This window comes from Protopterus annectens, chromosome 6.part0 (genome assembly GCF_019279795.1).
Source record: "Protopterus annectens isolate FY-2018-M chromosome 6.part0, PAN1.0, whole genome shotgun sequence".
Lineage (NCBI taxonomy): Eukaryota > Metazoa > Chordata > Ceratodontiformes > Protopteridae > Protopterus > Protopterus annectens.
Genome location: NC_056737.1, coordinates 955407969 through 955432323, shown reverse-complemented (window position 1 = coordinate 955432323; position 24355 = coordinate 955407969).

Here is a 24355-nt window from a genome sequence, read left to right as displayed (position 1 = left end):
CCATCCCCCCATCAGTAAACCAGGCCATCTCCAGCACCTGCCCCCTCCCCTCTTCACCAGGGAGCAGGTCATTAATGCCCAGTCAGAAGCAAAAAATACAGCCTCTATGGGACCCAACAACATCCTTGGCTGTGTCCTACAAGAACTCAGGCAAGAGCTCTCAGCAGCACTAGGCACCCTATTCAACCAAAGCCTGTAGACGGGCTTCATCCCAGCAGAATGGAGGACAGCCACTGTCATTCCTCAACACAAAGGTAGAGTGTCCATAGACCCAAGCAATTATAGACCCATTAGCCTAACTAGCCTAATCTGCAAGGCCATGAAATGCATTATCATAAACCTTATAAACAAGGACATTGGCAACCTCCAAATGCTTGATCCCACACAGTTTGATTTTGTCAAATGGACATCATGCCTGTTAAACTTGGTCACCTTCTTTGAAACAGTCACCAAAGCCATGGATGAGGGGAAGACAGTGCACACCACCTACCTTGACCTAGCCAAAGCCTTCAACACTATTCCACACTCAGGCATAATAGATAAACTCTCCCAGTTAGGCATCAGCTTGTATGTTATCAGATGGGTAGCTAACTGCCTCACTGATAAAACCCACTAAGTCAAAATAGGGAAAACCACCTCTAGTAGTAGACCCTCAATAAGCAGCGTACCCCAATAATTGGTCTTGGGGTCTCTACTGTTTAGGATATACTTTTCTGACATGCAAGCTAAAACCAGTGGTCTGTGGCTCACCAAATGTGCTGATGACTGCAAGCTGGGCACTGTCATAAATTCCCCTAGTGATTTGAACATCCTGCAAGTGGACATTACCCAACCTAATGACAGGTGCCAGAAGCATGGCCACAAATTGAATACCAAGAAATGCATCATTATGCCCTTTGGGGAAAATGGTGTCCCCACTAATTATCACATTAATAACAATTTATTAAGCACACAATCTGTCATGAAGGACTTGGGCACCCAGGTTGATAGCAACCTGACTTTTGACCACCACATTGCCTCCGTTGTACGGAAGGCTTTCAACATGGCCCACCTCATAAGTAAGGCTATTTCATCCAGGAAGAAGGAGGTCATAACATCCCTGTACACCTCCCTTATCAGACCTATTATAGACTGTAATGCCCCTTCAGCATGCACCTTCAAGCACATGCAGTCGTTGGAGAGATCACAGAGGTTCCTGACCAGGAAAATCCAGGGTCTCAAACACCTGTGCTAAACAGATAAGCTAAAAGCCCTGTCCCTCTACTCAGTCTCATAGGGACTGCTCAGAGGTGACCTGTGTCTGGCATAGAAGGCCATCTCAGACTCAGGCTTGATGGAGTTGCTGCATATCCGTAAGTCAAACTCCATTCACACTTCCTGCAAGCAAGGCCTCAAGCTGATCTGTAGATTTAACTAGAACCTGTTGGGGGGATAGATTTGTTTCCCAATGACTCCCCCATCTCTGGAACAGAGTCCCTCTCCATGTCAAGCAGACTACCTCACTAGCCCTCTTTAAGAGGAACCTGAATGACTGGATGTTAAAAAGAAAATATACCCCTGGGATCCCACCTGTGTCCCTGCTGGACAGGGAAAACAGGTGCTGACTTTGTGAGAACATGGATGAAATACTTGGCTCAGCTTTTAAGGGCCTCTAGGACAATAGCCTGGTATCATCCTATGAACCTATAAGAAACATAAACCTCACTTTTCCCAATTGCCAAAGTCATATACCCCAAAATCAAAGCACCGCATATGTGACAATAAATGTTTCAGTAGCAAGGCATATCTGACAATACAAATTGTGATTTACTGAAATGTCAATTACCAGAACACTGAATCTTTCTCCAGTGATAATCTATGACACATGAACTGTAGATCTTCTGAGCTGCTTATTATGAACAACAGAGGAATAAATCTGAAAGCTTAAGGAATATTCAGCAAGTGATTACATATATGCCTTACAAGTCAAAAAAATGGTATCATACTTGACTATTTTCCTTAAAAAAGCCAATCTTCATGAACAGATGATAAATGTTCCCTAAACACTATTTTGGAAGAGGCAAAGTTATTTTAATTTCTGATTTGTTTGGTGATTGCTACCATTAACTAGAGTGATTAGTTACATTCTGTCATGAGCTAGTGGTTAATAAACACACTTGGCTTGTTAACTTCTAAGTATTTAAGGTTCTGTGTTAAAGACCCTGACACATCTGCATCATAAGTACTTAACAGACTTTTTGCTATGTTTGCTATGCCAACAACAAATGGCAATATCCCTACCTTCAGCAGTTTCAAATTCACACCGGCTTGAGAAGAATATGGTCTAACATATGGAAAGTGACTCCACGATCATCATCATCATCATCATCATTAGACCCCTTTTTCCCATTTTTCTACATGGGGTCGGGGTATCGTGTTAACTGTCGCCAACTCTCTTGATTCAGTGCCACACTCCTGCCTTCTTCAACACTCACGTCTGACTATTGCAGATCTTCTTTCACACAATCCATCCACCTCTTTGCTGGATGTCTTCACTTCCCCTTACCTTCTTCCTGTCTGTCCCAAATCTTCCTCACCAGATTGTCTTCTGCTTTTCTTCACATGTGCCCAAACCACAGTAATCTGTTTTCTTTGATCTTTTCTGCAATTGGAGCTACTTTGGCATCTGCTCTTATGTTCTCATTTCTTCATCTGTCCTACAGTGTGCATCCTACCACCATTCACAGGCACTTAATTTCCATCACCTCTAGCTTATTCAACAGTTCTGCCTTTACTGCCCAGGTCTCTGTACCATACAGTAGTACTGGTTGCACCACTGTCTTATACACCTTACTTTTCGGCTTCTTTGGCATTCTTCATGATGCCAACCAGTTAATAGGATGATCAGAAAGTTTAAGGCAGCATAAGCAAAACCGTAAAAATTCACAGCTCTAAAGAATTCCATGAAAGCAAAATATCAACAGTATAATGATGTCATATATGTTCAAAGCTCCTTACAACAGTGGCCATAACAGCCGTTGCTGCAGCTTCATCTTCTCCCTGCTTAAAGTGTCAGAACTGTCTTACAGGTGGCGATGTGGAGCCACACAACTTCTGCCTGACTCTGTGACTCTGCCAAGTCCTCAGGTAAGAGCTCACTGCACTAGAGGTGGAAACTGATATTCATTACTATAGAATGTCTTAGAACTTCATTATCTGCTCCTAACACAGCAAAAAGTTAAGTCATTCAGTACTTTATCATTAAGACTTTTTGATGCAGGTATACCAGATGGCACAGTGGTGCAGCAGTAGTGTTGTTGCCTCACAGCAAGAGGCTCTGTGGTTCAATGCTCAGCTGGAGTGTCTTCGGTGTGGACTCTGCATGTCCTGCCTGCATTCTTGTGGGTTTTCTCCAGGTACTCTGGTTTCCTCACACATTACAAACACATGTGTCTGGAGTGTATCTCCCTGGGCCTCTACTGAAAATTGGCTTTGTTCCAAGTTGGACTTTCCCAGTAAACAAATGTAAAATAAATACTTTGCCCAAGGATGATGTTATTACTACAGTGCAGGGATGAATTTATTAGAGAAGAAGAAGAATATAATAGGCTCACCACTGTGCTAGCCCAAATGTTTTAGAATCTGTTCCATGATTTGTAATGCACAAATCATAGATACCAAACCATAAAGACTAATGCAGACTGTATTTTCAGACACAACATAAAGATGACATGAAGAAAAACAGACAGGCGGGCTATTAGCATTGGTCATGGAAGAATGCCACAGAACAGCTAGAGGGGAAGATGAATATCTTAATCAAGTGTAGAAAAATATACATTTGCTAAGCTACTGACTGATAAATGGCAGACAGTCAGATTAAGTTTTATGAAATGGATGTGCAAAGAAATAACATAGTCAACATGGGACAGCATGTATGCATACAGAAAAGAAGACAGAAAATGTTGCTGATACAGTCAGATTCCATAAAGTTTGTGGAAGTCAAAGCAATCTGCCTTGTTCCTTGCAATAATTTCAGATAACCAAATAACATGTAAATATGAACATGTTTACAGAGAATACCTCGGTGCAATGCAGGGATAACCAGTGACATCAGTGCAACCGCAATCAGTGATGTCAAATATGTATACCAGAAAAGTTGTTCATGAAGTAATATAGGCATGTGCATCACAAATGCACATCTATAGAATTTATACAATCCCAATGGAAATTAAATTAATACATGGAAACTAATAAATAAAGACAAATGTGCATTACAAATTATGGCTGAAAAATGACAAATGTCTGCAAACACTTACAGATATTGTAATCTGCAGATGCGCATATAGGAATACTCCCCTCACAATTTGCAGAATCCAACATAATCCATAACATTTCTAATAAAAAATTTGAATAAGTAATGGGCAAACATGACCTCATATGTGTGGGACACACACCCAAGAAAAAAGGGTAAAAGAAAGGCAGATGTGGCTGAAGTTGAAGAAAAAGGGCACACAAGAGGAATGATGGAATAGGAAAGGCCGAGGGTCAGAGGGAGAGTCAGAGGGGCATGAGCACATTTTTTTATTTTATTTTATTTTATTTTATTTTATTTATTTAATTTTTGCATATCAAGGGCTGGAAAAGGCATTGAAAGTGGAGGCTGGCAAATGAGCAGACATAAACATATAATCAATATCACAAGACATCTCAGACCAAGGTCAGAAATACACTTAAAGGATAGATAAAGTACATAGACAGTATACACATAGATCATACAACACAGATGAAGGAAAAATGACAAACAGGGTAGGGATACATACCAGATGTTGCAACACAAAAATACACATGTACAAAAGCAAACATCATTGCTGATATGTTGTAAACTGTGTGACAGTCATACCAGAATGAGCACAACTGATGGTCTGTGTGTGTTGGAGACCACTAAAGGGGAAATGCTGTCATTCCAGTTATGCCATCCACACTCTGGACCAGTAATCAAGGAGCCTGAATCCTCAACATTGACACTGGAGAGAGATGCTCACTTGGAATGCAAAGGGATACACTCAGTATTTCCAGATGCAGAGCTCTCTGCATCAAGCTCAATTTCCCTTAAGAGCACACAGGGAACACATTCAGCACTGGGTCTGTGTTTCTCTGTCTGTCTCTCTCAGGTCCCCAGTAAGGATCCCCACTGGCACAGCTGTTGAATTAAGTTCTCAGCAAAGTGTCCAAGGCAAGTCCTCCAGCACCTTCTCTATGAAACAGCTGCTTCATGTCCCTGTCCCAAGTAGCTGACACACAAACTCTTTGAGATTTAATTTTCACACACACACCTGGGAAAAGTTGGCACAGATTACCCCCTCTACCAATTTTGCCCAGACTATAAGGTAGGTTCACTGCCACCAGCCAATTACTATAAGGTTCTTACAAGGGTACCCAATTATACTGTGTACAGTTAATACTAATACAAATGGTAGTCTGACCAGCAGCAAGGCTGTAAGGCATGGCCAGAGTTATCACCAAATAAATATATGCAAATACTCACATAGGTTAAAATGTTTTCTAAAAGGGCCAGCCACAATGAAAAGTTTAAATATATTTAATAATAAATAATAAAAGAACATGAAAATATTAAATATTTATTTATAGTAACCACCAGTGTTTCAATCACAGGAAATATTAAAAATAACACAGCTGGAAAGATCCACACAGTTACAGAAAAATGGTACTTAACTATTCTCACTATATTTCCCTAACTAATTTAGAGAATTACTATCCCTGGTCACTTACTAGAACAAGGCAAGGTGAAGTAGGTGACTAGCGAGTGAGTAGAGAATGCTCAATCTAACTGGGAGACTACTCAATATAACATCTAAATATTATTTCAGAGTGGATTACATAATGACATCACATCTGGTCATCTGACTTCTGCTTCCTAGGTAACACCCATTGCTAGAAACTGTCAGGATTTAGCACCTATGTGTTAATATACACACAGATAGAGCTTTGTTCAGATCTGCTGCTTCTCCTGGAAGTCATAAAACCAGTTTTACACGTCTACTCCTCCTACAGAGCTACTAAGCCAAGTTTCTCACAGACATTCAATCTCTGACTGCAATCAGAACTGTAAGATATAATCTTTATGGCCTAATTTAATTTCAGCAATTTTTCCAAAGTTTTCTGCAGCTGGATTGTGATTAACCTCTTCTCTTCCAGTATCCTGTGCTAAAACATATACACTTAATTCAGTTACAATAATCCATACATGTTCTTGTCTTTCCAGCAGCGCACACTGTTGATACGTTTTGTACACACATGACATATGATTCTTTACAAAACTATAGCTAGCTTATGCTGGCATATGCTACACATCCACTGCCCTACTTCTCCTGGCATGGCTGGCAATAACTCAGATGATCACAACAGTAGACAATGAATATTGAATCTAATTTTCCACTAGGCTATCAGCAGTACAAATAAAAGCCTAGCAACAGTAAGGATGAGCAAATGTGGGACAGAAAATACTGGAGTTACTAGAACCTGCAACCTTGCATTTGAAAGGGAAACAAATAAGCACAGTACCAAACAACATTACCCAACCCAGGATTAGTGTGGCATCTTAAGAAATAAATAAGTATACACACCACATACACAGGAGAAATGGAATCCATATATCAAAGACACATGACATTCTAGATGCAACACATATGGGTGTTCAGGTATACGATGCAGATGTATAACATATAATGGCATTATATAACCTAAAATGAAAAAAAGGTTCATCATCCATACCGACACCAGTGACATAGAATATGAAGTAAATGGTGATTCATATATGAGTAATGGCAGCTATTACAAGCCTGTGAATAGGCAGGAAGCATGGAAATATCTGGGTAACCCACAATACAAAAATACAGCATTAACACTGTAGCCACAACACAAGATGGACTGCATGTCATTGCAAGGTACATTTAAGTAAATGTTCAATGTCTGACAGATGCATAGCACATTGCAGATGGCTATAACAATGTTTGTGTAGAAATGACACAAACGATACGATAATGTGCAACAATTAAACAGTAAATGACTTTGGCACAAAACAAAAGTAGTTTTCAATATCACATACTGCCATGTAAACATAATGCAACAGGTGGTGCAGTCATTGTGATTGATATAAATATCACTGTATGCTAATGACTGATCAAAGGAGAGTTCCATGCACACAAGTACAGCGTAAAGAAATGGAATAAGTGCATTTAACAAGCTACATACAACAAGGGAGGTTGTGTGTTGATCATATTATGGCCATGCACATGTACATTTACATCTGTGCATATGTACAACAAAGGCATATACACAGATATTATTGCTATTCCAAAGCTATTTTCAAAATAACTGGCTAGGGCATGGACAGAAAAGGAATCTTGAATGATACTAAGCAAAGCAATTACCTCCAAATATTCACTAAGAGACCAGTGAATGTTAATGCAGTATGTGAAGGATACATAGTCATATGTACCTGCCACAGTACTGTACAATAAAATAGCACAATAATTTCAATACATGACACATCAAGGTCATCGTGACAGTGGGTCAGTATGACCCCAAAAATGTTACTTAAGTTACAAATCAAGGAAGTCATTTTATGGAACAAACATCAGACAGCAACAATCAGCACACAAATGTCAGTAATATGTACATATGGTTAGCATGAGCAGATAAGCACATGTGACTGTCTTCGTGTTTTATGTGGTAGGAATGAAAATAATATAGCATATGAGCTGCTCTCATCCCTTATAAGTAAGACAGGAGCAACACAAGTAGAGCAATCATGTCCCACTCACATTATGCTAACTGCAAAAGTCATATCTGATACATACAGGGTTACAGTGTATCAGACATAACAATATTATACTGTACTGCATACACAGGAGTATACACACACATACACACACACACACACACATACACACACACACACACACACACACACACACACACACACATACACACACACACACACACACACACACACACACACACACACACACACACACACACACACACACACACACACACACACACACACACACATACACACACACACACACACACACACACACACACACACACACACACACACACACATACACACACACACACATTGAAGTAGTAGCACCTCTACCTATATGGAACAATGTATGCAGTAACGACCTCACATGATTGTTATATAAATAATGGTAATGCATGTGTCATTTGGTAATGCATGTGTCATACTTCAGCAGCAAGATAAAGCCACACATGACCTGATATGTGCAGTGCCTATTATGATATACAACAAAAAAGCATAATAACAATATGTGATATTTACAGAAGTGTGCATAGGGCATACAGATTTCAATATGTGAAAAAACACGGTGACAGCATAACAAAAGTGGATCACACAGACAATACATTCCTAAGGGACTACCCTGAATGGGTCAGACATTATAAAAGATTTCTGTAGCGATATCCTGGAAGGAATCATGCATGACCTGTGGCATGTCCTGAAATAAGTTAACCAGCATGTCCCATATTTGCTTCTGGAAGACATATGTGATTACATCCCAGATTTGGTCCTGAAAATCATGTTTCTGGCATGATGGTAGACATCTTCTCCAGTGACATGCAAGAACAATGGCACATGTAAGTCCTGGTCTGTCATCATTATCATCATCATCCCCATCAGGGTTATCATCCTGGTCCTCAGAGACCTACTCAGCTGATAGTGTTCTACCATATCATTGTCATTGCTGTCCGATTGGTGATCCAGCATAGGTTCCATGCTCTGTCATATCTGAAAAATGGAATTAAACAATTTCCACACATCGTAGGTATTAACCTAAATTAATGAATAAATGAAAGTGCATAAAAAAGTTACAAAATCTACATGTTGCAACTATTATGTATGTGATGTTACCTGACTGTATGGCTTTATCCAAGTATAACACCTTATACGATGCCAGGTGTACATCTAATCCATAATAAGTCATATGCAAAACATGTCTGAAATAAAACCCAGAGATAAGGCATGCACAGAAATGCATTTACCAATTAAAATGAATTTCATTACATATGTATATAGGCAGACATCATATACATGGCTTGATCCTATACAATGTGTTGCTATGACAGGTCTGTTACAAAACATGACAGTAACCGTATGTGTATATGTGAGGAGTCTGCATGTCCTCACTGCATTCCCATGGTTTTCATCAGAGTACTCCGGTTTCCTTACACATTTCCAAAGACATGCATCTGGAGCATTTCTCTCCAGCCTCAGTTGAAAATTGGCTCTGTCCTACTTGGACTTTCCTGGTCAACAAATGTTAAATAAATAAATACATATATTGTGCAACAATCTACATATTAAACGATAATAATACATGCTACCAAAGCATTATAAAGTTCCTGTAAAGGAAGTAGCTCTAATAATACTGATATGCTTGTGGATGTAATACACATAGCAAGTCATCCTAAATTACCATGTGTCACACATCACATTTAGCTTTAAAGGGAGACATCTGAAATGATTGTGTATCACTGCAATGACAGATGCAATCCAACATAACCGTAAAGAGATTATATGATATGCAATTAACATCAAAATGTATGAAACAGGACATGTATAATGTTTGCCCAATATATATCACATTATAGGTTCATAGGGTCATAGGTTGGTAGTAGGCTATCAGCCCTAGGGCCTGTACAAGCCTAGCCATAACAATTCCCTGGCTATTTTTTCCACCGCTATTTACTTCCCTAGACCCCTGTCTAGCAGAGCGACTGACGTGATCCCAGGGTCCTTATAGTATATTTGTTATGACAATGTAACTGCTACCAGGTCTGGACTGTAATGTTGTTATATCTTGTATAACAAAAGACACAATGGTATAATAATGACAAGTATAATGTCATGATTGTGTAACATTCTAGACTTCATAATTGTCACATATTGATGATATAAATAGAAGGCCATGAATGGGTCAATGTGCCCATCATATATGGTCATAAAGTTATTCTGGTACATTACACGTAATGCATTGATTAGTCTATATAACCATATATGCATACATGAATGTATATATATATATATATATGTATATATATATATATATATATATATATATATATATATATATATATATATATATATATATATATACACACACACACACACACATATATATATATATATATATATATATATATATATGTATATATATATATATATATATAATATATATATATATATATATATATATATATATATATATATATATGTATATATATATATACACACATACATACATGTACTGGATTTAAAAACAGGTATGCCATGTCACTCTAGTATGAATAATGCATCTTTACTGAATATGTCCCTCATATTTTTATGTTGCGATGTTAACATGACATTTAAATTTCCAGTATAACTTATGTGCAACTAATATGGCATGTTTACATACCTTGGATAAAATATGTGTGCAAAAATATATATTGTAAGATTAACGTTCCATGGTAAACTTAAAATGGATATGCAAATGAGATATGCAACATGGTTAACGCGTGACATCACAACAGTATATAACTGGAATGGAAGTTAAAAGCTGAAGAAAAACTACACACAGTTATAAGCATGGTGACAGCATGTAATATCTAGAATTTATATATATGACACACATCCAGAACTGTTCCCCAACAAATGTGTCACTGTCACTGCCTACATTTGATTTATGCTTATGCGGCTTCTGCCACACCAGTAATAGAAATGGCATGCAGTGTTGTGTTTAACAACTCAATACAGTGCAACTATAGAGCATTGCTGGAGAAATGGAACTGAAGAATGACATGCCAATAAAGGCTGACCAAAAGCATTAGGAATGTTGACTTAGCAGACAATGCACAATTCAATGCAAACTACTACCATACACACAAACTTACTACTGCCTGCTTTACAAACAGTAAGATGCACAAAAACAACATATATATATATATATATATATATATATATATATATATATATATATATATATATATGTGTGTGTGTGTGTGTGTGTGTGTATAAATCATTTGATTTAAAACCAATATGGCAGGTGAACACAGGTATTGGTCATTTAGGTTGTGTCAACAAACAGTGCAGAACCTCAGTGTAATAAGAAACACCTGTTAATAACACATAACACTACATTCTGCTGACATGCAGATGCATTATGGGAAGTCTGACATAACACTAGCACACCTAAATATCATGCGACTACACAATCAAAACCGAAAGATTTAACTATGTTAATACTATTTCTGAAGACGTAATGATAGAAAGTCATACCACATACCCCCTTTCACTGCTCTTCAGACCTGTGCATGTGCTCTATGCACAGGCTGGGTCCTTGAAATTATCTGCAGCAGCTGCAAATAGAACAAGATAATGTATTACACAAACAGAATGATTACTTAAGTACAGTATATAATGACTACTATGTACAACAAAGAACTGTGAAAAAAATAGTTTTCACTACGTTAGCAAGCATTGCCATACAATACAATATCACGTTTTGTATATTCAGTCACTGATATTTTCATTTCAGTACTGTGCACACACAAGGATGACTGCAGATAAATAAACGTTAGCTAGATTCAAACCTCCAATTGTCACCTATACTCACTATAAGCAAGAACCCTACATGCCTAGTCAAGCAGTCTTTGCTATCTTTGTATGAATTGATGGCAGTCAAACAGCTTACAGCTATGAATACACAGGAAAGCATTACAGACACTAACAGGTGTGCCAGTCTAAGATGATATTTAGTAAGTGTACATCTACAAGTGCCAGTTTGCAAGAAAACATTTATCTGCACTTGCAACACATAATTAGCCATTAAAGGAATTACTGTACAACTGTGTTATTCAAACATATACATGTACATTATATAGGAGGGCAGTCAATTTAAAGAAGTAATGGATTCTACCAGATTGTTGTGTAATTTAAAATGTAGAAGTAACTTTACTCATACACACAGCATTACCAACAGAAATACACTGTATGATGGTTCTAGACATTTTGCAGATAATGGAAGTATGTGTAGTCAATAGCAACCTAACAGATACAGCCGTTAATGCACCAGAGCCATGTTAGATGTGTAACCATATGTACCGTATAAGTTACCAAACAAACATAGATCTTCCATATGTGATGTGCAATAGTACATGAATTACTAACAATGTTGTGGTTGTTGTGTCTTTTGGCTTTTCCCGGTTAGGAGTCGCCACAGCGGAACTCCGGTCCGCTAATGATTGGTAGTTGATTTTTACATGCCGGGTTACCAGCCCTGATGCACAACCTTCAAGGAAGGTACGCCCATTCACGCATGTCTCCAGGCAGAAGACGCTCTAGCTGAGAATCGAACCGGACAGCTTCTTATGAATTACTAACAATAATGTTTAAAAAAATAGGCTACATTGGGATTTAAAGCAACAGATAAGCAAGTAACAGTTATACTGCCCTATTGCTTAATCATTTGAACTAATGGACATCAACTTTCTTTTAATGTTATCGAAGTATATGTAATAATGAGGGAATGTGCATTTATCAGTGTTATAAAACTATTGTGCCAGCACACTAAGTTTCACTTTCATAGTCTGCATAAAAATAATCATATGTACTTTAAAAAAATAAATAAATGACCATGGCTTGAATTTTTGAACAACTGTGAGATTCAAACATGCACATGTAAATTAAGCATGAGGGTTGTCTCCACCTACTGTACTAGTCATATAGTCATGACAGTATACGTCTACAGAGCCACACTTCTAGTACCTGCATTGTGTTAACAATACTCAAGATACATTTCAGCCATGATAACCTACAATGATCTTAGCTTGATTAAACTGATGAAAGCAGATATGGATATAACAGATTGTTATTATTTTTAAACTTCAGGGTTTACTAACGAATGTAATATTCAGCATTCACACATACAGAAGTATACTCTAAGATGTTTCTAGAAGCTGTGTGTATAATGGAGAAATGCTTACTCAGCAGTGGCCTAAGTTTTGCAGGTGTGAATGTATCACGGCCATGCCAGATGTGTAAAAATCTGTACTTTATAAGTTACTAAACAAATGCAGATCTTCCATGTGTGATGTGCAATAGCACATGAATTGCTGACAGTAATGTTTAAAAAGTAGGCTGCATTAGGATTTGAACCTACTCGTAGTCAAATAATATTAATTTAGTTACATTGTTTAACTAGGTAAGCTGATGAAGATCATACATTTTAAAATCAGATATTATGAAATAGAAGTAAAAGTACTATGTTTGAAGTCCATATTAATATATGATTGTCACCGACAGCTCTGCTTAATGTTTATACTGGCCTAATGTAGTTGGGGATAACCTCAGAAAGCATCAACACATGGCTGTTAACTTTGATATGTAGAAGAAAATTTACTCCATGTAAATTACTATGATTGAAGCAGATACCTATGGAATACACTGGAAATGCAATGTATCATGCAAACAGATATGCTTAATACAGATGTATATGATAATGTGGGTATTAAGGTATGGAGTATGAAACTTACTGTAGATATCAGGAAATTGATGTCAGACCTCTGCACCACTCTGATGAAGATCCTCTGTGTCTCTTTGATGTAGGTCTCATTTATTGATGACTGCTGCACAGTTGCATTGAGCACTGCATACTTATGCCGAATTGCTGATTAATGTGTCAACATTTGAAAACTTACACGGATATTCACTAATGTGATTCCCCAGCTCTGAATGCTAATGAACCTCATTAATTATGTATGGCACAAATGATATTTAAAAGCTGTGTTTGCTTAGTTAACTACACTCTGGGATATAGCTGAATCAGACATCCCAAAGGTAAGCTGTTACTTGCTTGCATTGCTATGGTGGAATACAGTATGTTATTATTACATACTTATGTTCACATTATGCTGTGTAAAACAAGTGAAATATGTTTTCATGTATATGTTGTTTAAAATTCTCTGCATTACAATCTATCTGTTGCATAAAGAAGGGGGAAGACTTCCACAATATGCATAAGGTTGGGTACATGTCTGTCAGTAACAAGGAGTTTTCCACATACGCAGTTGCATAGCTGCAAACAAACCAGCCACGATGAAGTACAGATATGGACCGAAACAACATATATCTGAAGTTAGTGCAGAATAACCTGTAATACCTGAAGTATGTTTGCGGAGACTATTGACTTACGGGATTGTCCACAAGTTGTATGTTCATTGATTGATTTATGGATACTCTTTGTCAATTAATCACATAACAGCAGTTGTGATAACATTTAATGGGATATATGCAATATTTGAGTGTCTTAGCATTTACATTACTTCTTGTGGTGATATGTAGTCAGGATAGAATAACAGATCATTTTCAAATGCTGTTGTTTTACTGAATTATTTCTGTTTAAATGTCAATAGTTGTGTTGTGTATGTTATCATGATGGTCACATTTATCATGCTGTCTGTCACTGACTGCTGTAATATCTGAGATGTATCCTCCATTACTTATAATATCTAATGACATGGGTTCAGGTCCCATTTCTGCATGTATAATCCATCTAAAACTGTTGAATGGATTTATATATGTGCACATGTATGCTGATGATGTTAGGGTTTATGGATCGGCTTTTTAATGTTCAGTCCAAATATCTCTACACAATAGTGAGATACATGACAAAGATTTTTTTTGCATAGCTATGCAATGTAAATGAGAGGCAAGCCACTCATTTGACATATGGTGTTAACATTGTTGTGTAAATATTTGAGCCTCTGTAAAAAATTTAAGATGTGCCTATCACCCCATCTTCAATGTGCCAAATTGTAATTGGAGAGATTATTTCTCACATATTGATTATGAAATTTTAATAGGGTCTCTATGCCAATGTGGATGCACCCTGCTTGCATGGATGGTTGATAATGTGTGGAGGAATCAAGTGTGGACAGATCTGGTATGCATGATAAATGCCATGGGTGATCACAATAGATCTAGGGGGGCCTGCAACTGACAATACTTTGACATGATCCTCCATGAAACCAACAGACTGTGCCACTCTGAAAGGGTGAGGCATGCCACTGGTGGGCCATCATTGCCTCCCTTGGATGAGCTAATGATTTCCCTGGCCTCCCATCATAACACGTGTGAGGATCGTCGGTTACCTGTGGGAGGTATTGAGGCAGATGCTCCAGGAAGTACAGATATGTCCAATGTTCACAAACAGTGCAGCATACACAATTCATTGAAGGATATTATTGCACAATTTTAACGTATTGTTATATTTTTTTATAGCAGCAGAACTATGCCATGGATGTGGAAGCACACCTAGTGTGGATGAATAACATGCATGTTATATCATGTCATCTTACCAACACAGTACATAAGACTGCCAGCAACATGTGTTATGTGCTTTTCACTTCCATAAGCCCATCAAAATCTGAACATTAACAACACATGTCACGTAAGGATCCACATATCCTTTTAGTTTGATCCTCAGTTGCTGCGTGGCCTTGCCTTTCGTTATGACTGCAGACTATACTCACATGTTGTTTGTGTGCCATTTTAACCTACAGACATATCATCATAAGACATGGGCCAGGAAGCATCTGCTACAAGCAGATCTGGTAAGATTGTTCCTAATGTTGCTATTGCGCAGCACTGTTTATCACACCTGTGATCTATGGCATTAACGTTGGCTTCTTCCCTATACAGATACAGCTGCGCAATGTGTGCACCATTTGTTGTGTAAGAGTGTCCATTTTACTGTGATCCATAGTATTTGTCTGCCTCTACCTCCTATTATGAATATGAATTATGCTCACATGGTTGTTTTTATGCCATTTTATACTACAGGATCCAGTTAATGTCATATGATACAATCCCCAACAAGGGGTGACATACCTGGCAGATGTTTGTTACTGTTCACTATTGATAATTACATATGCACCCTTTATGACTAATGTGGTCTTGTTCACCTGCATAGGAAACCTGCAATCAGAACATCACCACTGCCCATCCAGTATATGTATATCGTAATTGCTGTGTGGTACACCTCAGGTTTAATGTTACATAATGCCTTGTATGTGCTTAGCCTTGTATGTGCTAACTACTGAGTGGTGCACATGTTTTTTTTTACATGACAGTGTCATTTCAACCTTTACCATCAGCAGTGGAGTCAGAGAAGGACATGTCAGGTAGATTTTATTCATTGTAATGACATTATCAATCATATGTCATTGAGTTCTAACTGAAATGGCATATCTCTGTTATGCAGTGTCCCTAAAGCACCCACAGGCATGATGACCAGGTAAGTCCAGGTAATCATTAGCAGTGCTTTGATATAGTTGTCCAAACACAGGCATTGCGCTGCATCTTTCGACTTCAATGGATATGTGCGACATGTGTCATCTATCTCTTTTTTGCAACACATCACCTACCTTTCTTCTCCAGTAACTCATCCACTGATCCTGAGGTGGAATGTGAGGTGTCTCACTCTAATAGTGTGTCCAGTGTTACACAGGCCACTGCACTGGGTTCATTGCCTGGCTCTGAAGGACACATGTGCTGCATGGTGCACATCATGGTTTACCATCTGATAGGGAGAATAACATGGCCAGCCTTTATGATGACTTGGGGACATCAGATGATGGACATGATGATGATCAGAACTATTGTGGGCTCAACTACCATCCCACCCTCTCAGGAAACCAAAAAAAAAAACACTTTATTGTATTAAGCTGATCATTTATTAAAGTTACATCCAACCGCAACTCCTCCTCTTAAGATCAAAAAAAAGGAAAAAAGAAAAAAAATAGCACTGTACTGTATTAAGTCAAGTGCTACATTGTACATTGTAGCAATAAGCTTATTACAATCACATCCCCCTCCCCCATCTTTTCCACATGCAACAGGTGACCAGATGATAACAAACACCCCTCCTTCCTGGCCAAGTCATTCGGATCCCATCCCTGTGCCCTGCTTCGACCCTCCTTCAACACATTTTAGTTAAAAAGGAGGTTGGGTTTGCATAATGGTTAAGATCCTTACCTCAGAGACACAGGGACCAGGGTTTGCTTCCGACTATGGGTTATTGGTTAGGCTTTAAATGACCTTTCAGGTGGTTAGTCTAATATTAACTTATAAACTGTATCAAACTGCTTGTTCCATTTTATATCCTGCTTGCATGGAGCGCTATAGTGATCAGGTTTTAGTTTAAAAAAAAAAAGAGAGATTTTTTATTTTTTATTTTCAAACTGTACCAAACTGCAGTTTAGGCCACACTAAAAGTTCTACGGTTTTAGGTTTGGCAGCAAATGTAATGCTGGCTTTTAAAAGCTGGTATTGCCTTAAAGAGAGATTAAGATTGGCTGAAGGCACACCCCCCAACACATTACACCCAGGGCAGTTGCCACTATCTACCCACCCTAGCTATGCTACTGATGATGAAGACCATGAACCACTGTCCCGTACAGAATTTGATAATGTAGGTGACTCTCCCCCATAATGGACTACTACTTTACATTGGACTACACATGGGAGTGTAGCTGATGTCCATGGATGCATGTCAGAAGGTGTTCACGCACTAGTATATAATAATGAACATTCACAGTGACATCATAGCTCTGACCTGCTTGCACTTGCCCGTGCCACCTATTGTGTAGCACACCAGCTGCATGTGTTACATGAAGGTCAGGAGCACAGATATGGAGAGGTCATGGCAGAATTGGCTGCACAGTATAACAATGTGGTATCTGTTGCATCCACTGTTGAAAACCTTGTCATAATAATGCTAGTGTATGAACTAGGTGTTACATGTCCTAACAGTATTGAGCAGATTACCATCAGTGGAAAGAAGCAGAGCACCTGTCATAAGACCCAATGTCTGTGCTGCAATATACATGCACATCTGCTGCTGGTCACTCAACTGTGAGCCCAGCAGTCATGTGTAGACAGACACATCACGCTATTGCTCCTACCCACACAGTTTCTTAAAATGGACAGGGGCAATAGGTTCTGATTTTCATGTCTCCTTGAACAAGACACCCTTGGTAAGACGGGTTGAACTTGGTTATGCTTGTAAGGACCCTGGGGCCATTATCCTAGTAACCTCCTATGATCCTATGCTAGTGCACCATGTTGTACAGCTCCTTGGGCTAAGTGCTTCTGGATGTGGCAGGAACAGCCAAGATTGCAGTGTGAGCCATCAGTGTTGGTGTCCTAGACTGTGTTAGTGTAATGCTAACAGTATATCCAATGTGTGTCCTGTTGTGTCATTCTGACCCTATGGCAATGATCACTGCTGTGCTGACCACTGACTAACCAGTCTGTAGGTGTTTTTTCAAATGTCTGATGCCACACGGATTTTCTTGTTATTTTTTTCTGACATAGGTGACTTCTAGCTGTGCTATGTTGTACTTATTTATCGATAATATATGTTAGTTCAATTACTGATAACAGCAATGCTCTGTATAAGAATTTCCATGCATCTCTTTATAATTAACATATAGCACATATTTACATGTCTAATAGCATATCTTATATATTCAGCATTGATTACTGTATTACACATTTCTTTGTGTATCACTTCCACATACACAGGTATGTCTCCATATGTATACCTGTGTTATTTATGGTATATTAATATGGTATTCCACATACCTCACTCTCAGCACTCACTGCACGTCTCTGGACCTATTTCCATTTTGTATCCCCATGCTGACCTGTAGTTCCTATGTGTGATAACACACAAACACACACACACACACACACACACACACACACACACACACACATATATATATATATATATATATATAGCTATGTTTCATTAATAACCTGAACATCAAAGCTTTGCCTTATGTGTGCCATTCCATGTCATAGATGGGATGTGAGGCTTTTTTTATCATTTTGGCTAGTCTATGGGATGTTTGTAATTACTCAAGTTGCTATATGCTGTTTACTGCCTTTTACCACACTGTTACACATCACACAATGCCATGAGTGACACATCAGTATTAATGTATAGCCTTGCTTTTTGTTAATGTTTGTGCTGATACATTCTCATACACTGCATGGACCTACAATTTTTATGCTGCTGACAATTTTACTGCCGCTTTCCTATGCAAGTTATTTGTATGATGATATCATACCTGTACTATTACATGTTCTGTTGTGTACTCCTCATGCATGCCATACATTTGCCTGTATAGTCCTCTTTGCTAATATACTTCCCAAGGAGACTCTCTGTGGTGAAGTATCCTCTATATATATATATATATATATATATATATATATATATATATATATATATATATATATATATCCAGATGTGCTCCTAGCTGAGTGTTGTATACATGTTTTAGAGGTATATCATATGCCTCTGTTGTGTATGATGTTCAGTGTGGACAACTAATCATTTCTCTCCATTAGTTTTGCTCTGTGCTGCTGTTGTGGGGCAACATTTGAGAATCACTGTTTAGCCTCTGTACATTTCCATGGGTAGCATGTCATGTCTCAAAGATGTGTGTTAGATGCCCCTATGTTGTGTGAGCTAGGACATAAAGCAGAATCCTCCATTGCCCATGCTTACTTCTTCTTAACCGTGTGTCCTCCTGATCACCCTATATCAGCTCTGATAGCTCAACATCAGACATCTGAGGTACTTGGGGTAAGTTACCCACACTTGTGACTGGAAGATCCCATATTTTGATGTTATCATGTTGGTCAGCATATCAGACAAGGTGACCATCTGGGATGTCTTTTCTGGTGTGTTGTAATGCAACCTTGATGAGTCTAGACATCTGAAACTTGATTTCTGCATGCCAAACACATGCTTGATGGTGTTCCATGTAGTTGTGTGTGCTCTGTTGTAAGTATCCTTGGGAGGGGTTGATGGGTCTCTATATCGTGTAATTAGCCAAGTTTCCAGTGAATAACCACAGTCAGCTGTTCTAAGAGAGATGAGAATGAATATTTGTTCATCTTGCTTCCTGTTGCACTGTCTGGCTACTGCTTAACATATACCAGTGGTCATGTAGTTACCTAGCAGGAGCCTCTCTGCTCTTTCACCATTTTGGAAAGTAGACCTCAGGGCACTTTCCTTCCACATTGCTGCATCATGCCCACTATTGCGTTGTGTTGCCATAATATTAGTAATATTGCCATCTGCAGAGCACACCACCTGACAACTGAGCAATAGCCACCCCTTTCTATTGTTGCACCATTCAGCATCAGATACAGCTGGGGTTTTGAATGGGACATAGATGCAGTCTATTGCACTGAGGACATGGGGTAAGTTGGCTAGGGCAAAGAACTGCTCCATGGCAGTTCTGAGCTCCATGGTTATTGTTGGGATGTGCATATATTCATCAACCTTAGTGCATATTTTTGCCAGGAACTGTGTGAGAATGTGAATGACAGCTGTCTGGGACATTGCTATGGCATCTCCCGTATGCTGCTGAAATGTCACAGAAGCCAGTACACTCAGTCTCAGGCACACATTGTTTCTACTGGTACTGGATTAGCCCACAGACTGCGGGGATACATGTGGGTTCACATTCCCTGCACAAATCCTGCACCAGATTTCTGTCTAATAATCTGTATCTATCTATTATTTCCTCTTCAAAGAGCTGCCTGGCTCAGCACCTGGATGGCTGCCTTCTGAACACCATTGCAGCTTGTCCTCTATTATGGCTTGCAGTACCCCAGCCTGCTGTAGTGCATTAAATGTGGGTTGCATTTTTTTTAAGTTATATTTGTGGAATCTGCAGAATTCCCTAGGAATTTGCAGAATATAGTTGTTTCATATTCAATGCATATGGCCTCTGGTGAGTGCTGTCAGAAATTTGACTGAGAAATAATGTATCACATTTAAATTGTGTAGGGTGCCCCCACTGTGTTTTGGAATCTGGTGGGCATGTGCAGAGTCCTTGATTAGCCTGTGCTGAATAGATAATTAGTTGGCCTTGTTTTAGCATACATTATGAAATTGCATCCACCACTGATGGGCTTATGTCTTCCTACAGCATGCTACACTAGCTTGTATCTTTCTTGTGCAATCTGGCCCAAGTCTAAGAGAGTATTTATATTAAAATGGAATCAAAAATGCATAATAAGGAGAGAAAAATGGGTGGAGTGATAAGGTCCGCATAACGTATTTTATATGGAGCAACATACTCCATGAACTATAGCCTCGTTATGATAGAAAATGATGTACTAAACTTGTTTATTGAAATGTATTCAAGCTTTAGCAATGATTTCAAATGACCACTGTCTGTTTCAGTTGATGATCAAAGAAGAAAAGTTCCCAAAGTATGGTGAATTGGCATTTCGGTACAGAATAACATGTGACTCTCACATACAGTCATGGAAGGCATATACTGACAGAGGTACTATACTGATAAAAAGCTATTAATAACTTCCTTGCAGGCAATGTCTTCTAACATTAGAAAGTAGTTGAGAGCTATAAACAGGTGATTGACTTATTCTAGTATAGATGTCTTGCCATACTGCACTAATTCTATAAAATCAACTAAGATACATGCTGTCATTGTATTTAATTTGTGACAGCTTGGTTATTTTCACTACAGTGTTTAAGTCAGCTGCTCTGGGGACAGATGCATCTGCTGCTCTATGATTGCTGGAATTACTAAACACAGACAATGTCATCTGATAACATTCAGTGTTAGTGAACTGCATTATGAAGGCACCATAGTTCCTGAAGCTACCCAAGTCAGCCCAGAGGCTTCTGTACATTAAACAAAGCAGTCCTATGCGTTATGATGCATAGAAATGTTACAGTCTAGGCAGGAGATCTGTTTAAAATATCTAAAGAGGTTTGGGACTTTTTTGGATGAGCAAAGTCCATTGTTAAAACACATCAGAAATTACACCAGAACAGTAGCTAAAATTAAGCAAGCTGTAACAATATAGGAGGAATTCAAAAAGCACCTTACAGTATAAATATCAGACATACCAGAGATGAGTTTGTATATATATATATATATATATATATATATATATATATATATATATATATATGTATATAGATAGATATGGTTTACTCTTAAAATTCTGAAACTGCATTCATCGACTGGTCACAATGGTCAACCAGAAATGCTGAATTTGAAACTTTGAAACAGCAGCCATGGTGAAAATGAATACATCAACATTTGTTGTTCGATGTATTTAACATAGCAGGAGGTAACGTCAGTCACTCATGCTATGCATCTTAATGTACCATTACACTCTGCAGTCCATTGTACATTAATTGTACTATTTTGCAGGGGTGGCAATGCCCCCCTACACCCCCCACAGCTCTTGGAAATTAAATATACCAACTCCAAGATCACACTACAGTGAGGAAATGAGCTAATTCCCTGTTCCTCACTGAAACACGATCTCCGTGCACAATGCCGAACTCCGATACTAGAGCTACACTACCCATTCACTGTAGTGTATATGATGTATTTTGGTTCAGCATTCTGACCATTGCACATTTAATAGTATATATATATATACATTTAGTGATATTATTGTTATATATAAATATATCTCATCATTATTATTATTATTATTAATAATATATACCATTTTCTGTTTTTCTGTTATGTTCCCTTTATTCACGTTCTTACATTGTCTGTGATAAATTGACAGTAGCAGATTCCCAGGATAAAAGATGAGATTCCTTACTCCTCTGTATCAGCCTGCTGGGTAACGATAGCTGTCAAAGATGTGGTATCAGACAAAAAGTATATATTTACAATTATTATTATTATTTTATTGAATTAAACTCAGGTGAATTAAAAAAAAAATCTAAATTGTACTGGCTAGCTGCACATATTGCTTAGATTTATACTCAGCAAAGGCTACTTACAGTTTTCTATAATATATCAAGCTGAAGATGGATGAGATGCAAGACATAGCTCATTTTTCCATAGTGTGCTTTAAATTATTCTAAAATATTTAATGCATAATATTTTACTGCACCCTTTTATATATAAAATAGCTAACATAACACAAAAGGTGTTTTATGAGCCTGATAGGAAATAAACTTTAAGCAAACAAAAGGAACAGTTAAGAACACAAACTGTTTGGCTGTATTCCACAATGACTGGGTTAGAACAGTGGAGAACCTCTACTACTGGGTCTATATTAGTTCGTTGAAAGTGAATTTCAGCAAACACTTAATCATCGACCCCTATTCAGCAAAAATCGCTTCCGTGATTTGCTGAATTTACCAAAGGCAATGAAATACTTGCCCTGCAGCACAACAGATGAACATCTCACTAAATTGAACCCACCTAAGCCATAAGTATATATATATATATATATATATATATATATATATATATATATATATATATATATATATACCAACTCTGAGGCTTTAATTCACAGGTTGTGATGAAGTAATTTATTTGAGTCACCTCCATTTTAAAATGTGAATAATTTGCAAGTCTTATTGCCAGCACATATACACAATGTCCTTAGCCACTTCCACTAGATACTCTGTTCTAACAGTACAGCCCCATCTGTATGTAAGACTTGGTACTGCATGTAGTGTGACTTTCCAACTTTTATTGCCCATGCTACCATGGTCTAAGATGCATGAATGCCTTAACAAAGACTTGAATGGGCTACTCTGATGACTTTTGGTTTTAAATATGCATGCATTAACAATGGAAAGCTCTGAAGAACTGCAACATTCTGAGCTTAATTCACCTTTTGAACTGGGCCATCTTCATTAATATAAACCAGCTGAGAAGTAGCAAAACCCTTGTTTACAGAATTGCAAGTGTGTCAAGTGTTTGGCATGGCATGTTACACTGCAAATATTTCCTTCTGGAATCTCACAATTTACTGCGTGGATTGCAGACACAATGAAACAACTACTGTGCAGCACCGTTCTTATTTCAAAGTATACAAAGGCTGAAAGTAATGGATTATTTTAAACTGAGAGGAAAGAGGATTTATTTGCTGCATGACATTTTGGCAGAAATTTACCCCTATGCTGCTGCATTCCTTGGACTGATTTCTACAGTTTACATTATTGTTAGTGTGAGAACCTGAGCAATTCATTTAGCCAGAAAATAATCCTGAGCTGAGCCTGAAATGGGTCCATACAGATCAATGTTCGAACTCACTTAACTAAAGCATTATCCAGGGTATCATCTTTACCTATGAATTTGATGGTTATAATGCAGACACAGTTAATACACAATCAAAATGTTTTACCTCTCACAGTTAGTAATAATAGTAATAATAATAATTACTACTTTTTGTAGTAGAAGAACAAAAATT